The sequence below is a fragment of the Amphimedon queenslandica genome, unplaced genomic scaffold, assembly GCF_000090795.2.
Source record: "Amphimedon queenslandica unplaced genomic scaffold, v1.1 AMPQUscaffold_9727, whole genome shotgun sequence".
Taxonomy (NCBI): domain Eukaryota; kingdom Metazoa; phylum Porifera; class Demospongiae; order Haplosclerida; family Niphatidae; genus Amphimedon; species Amphimedon queenslandica.
Genome location: NW_003550001.1, coordinates 1 through 2,549, shown reverse-complemented (window position 1 = coordinate 2,549; position 2,549 = coordinate 1).

Sequence of the window (2,549 nt, the reverse complement as noted above, 5' to 3'; positions counted from 1 at the left end):
TAACCTTTAACTATTGTAACTTGTCTCAACAATCTGTAACAATCAAACAGTGTCTGGCCAGGCATACACCCTTAGTTTTTTGTTTAAACTACTACGCGCAGAGTACAATGTGCAATAACCACATGCTACACAAATTTATCTTTTGGGAACAATGACAACATTAGAGACCAATCTATCCTTATCTTGTTATTATAGGATGGAGATACTGCTCTTATTGCAGCAGCAAGAGGAGGAAACTGTGATGTTGTAGAATTACTGCTGAAGAAAAGAGCTGATCCTTCACATTCAAATTATGTAAGTTATTTTGATTAATATTCATTTTATCATTATTAGAATATTATTGTTATAGATACATGTACATGTAGCTACATGTATCTTATAATTAGAAATTTATGTACTAACCGTTGCCTTAATTAAAAGTACTATTAGTTTTAAAATATTCCTAATTGTTTCACCGTCTCGATATAATTGTATATAATATTTGTATATACATGTACATCTCATGGGTCCCATGCAGGTCATTAAAATGCAATTAACAAACCTTGTATTCAGTTTCATTAATATTATCAGTAGAGGAATGAGGAAGTGACAGAATTTAAAAATTCTTTTCACCAAACAGTTCAATCACTATCAAGATATTATTGATAGAGAAAGCAGGCTCTAATGCAGCAAGAATTAATTAGTTATTAAAGGTACATGTACCACATGTACTTTAACCCAGGAAGACCACTGCAGTGATTGAAGCCACCCACAACTATCTAATTATGGTGCAATACGAGTTTATTATGATATCGTTATCTTGTTATTATAGGCTGGATATACTGCTCTTATTGTAGCAGCAGTGGGAGGACATTATGACATTGTAGAGTTGCTATTAAATGATGGAGCTGATCAAAGCAGCCCTGCAGATAATGTGAGTATCATGTAATTAATGCACCATAAATCTTCTTGTATTCAATTCCCTTCGTAACTGTCAGTTTTCAATGAGAGAAACATAACAGGTGCAATAATGTGTACATTTAGTTGTAACTAAAGCTATAGGTTTACGATATACGTAGCTTCACCTGTGACATCACTGACATTTATGCAACATAAAACCAAAAATGGGCTGGTCTTATCATTGCTCTTATGTGTTGCATTAAATATAATGACATCACAGCGTATATTCTAAACCTAGCTTTAAAATCCTCGCCCATTCAAATGGTTGTACATGTACAGATGTAGTAGTTATCATAATCATGGCAATGAATGTATTATGATAGGCTTCTACTGCATGTTCTTGTCTATACACTGAATAGCCCCAAATTTTTGTCATCAAAATGATGAAATATTTTATAATTTTGTATATACCGTAATTTGCCTTTTTTTCGTTGTGGAAATATTTTCGTATGGTCTTAAAATGACGAAAAAATTTCAGTCGAAAATTTTTAAGCAACCAAAATTTGTGACCTAATTCATCAATGAAAGACTAAGGTACGGCCTGATAAGTAGGTATCTTCTTGCAGCTCTAACCTTGCTCTATCCACTGGTGCTTGCTGTACTTCAATCAGTTGCTTCACTACTGAGTTATAAAATAAAATGGTCCACCATGTGACAAAAGTAGCCATTTAATGTTTCCGTTTATTATCCGTAAATTGGTCATGCTGCATCTCCAGTACTATCTGTATACTAGTAATGTCAGGGAACAGCCAGGTCAAGGATCTCTTATCTCAAGAATTATAAACACTACTACAGCGGCCTTGTTACCAGTAGGTAAAGGACAAGGTACATGTACCATATAGTGGAAAATTTTGGAGGGACTAAAATTTGGCGAATTGCTAAATTTTGGTGATTGGCGGATTTTAATTTGGCGAATTGGTGGCCATGTGCCATTGAGCATGCGTATAATGGCTCAAAATGGCGGATTTAATTTTGGCGAATGGCTATCATAACGCCAAATTCGCCAAATTTAATTCCCTCCAAAATTTCCCACTATACGGTATATGCAAGAGAAGCTAAATTTTCAGACTTTAAAAATTTTTGTACACTATGAGAAGATGAAAATATTTCCACTTGAATTTTTCTGAAACGAAAAATTTTTGTATGAAAAAAAGGCAAATTACGGTATTAATTTTGTATGTATGGTTTTATAATTGTAATAACTGCACAGATTGATTAATTTTCCAAAAAATAATCATAAGTATGTTATTTTTTATTCTTCTAAAATTTTTAGTTAGTCCATGAAAATGTAGAATTAGACTTGTAATACCTTAAAGGGTAGTCTCGCCACGCCCCTCGTGGCGAGACTACTTAAAGGGTAACTCAACCCAAAAACTTTTTTTGTAGAAATAAGTTGGTAATAAAGAAAAAATCATAGGAAAAATAAGTAAAATTATCAAAAAGTACTGTTTCCATACTAAATCTTGGGTCAAAAGTTGCAATTTCTTGCCTTGCAGCCATTTTGTCAAAATCACTTCCGGTTGTGGGCGTGGTCACGCGATGACGTACATGGGGGAACATTAGCAAGTTTCTGCATTGAAATATTAGCAAATTCAAGGCTGGATATCTCA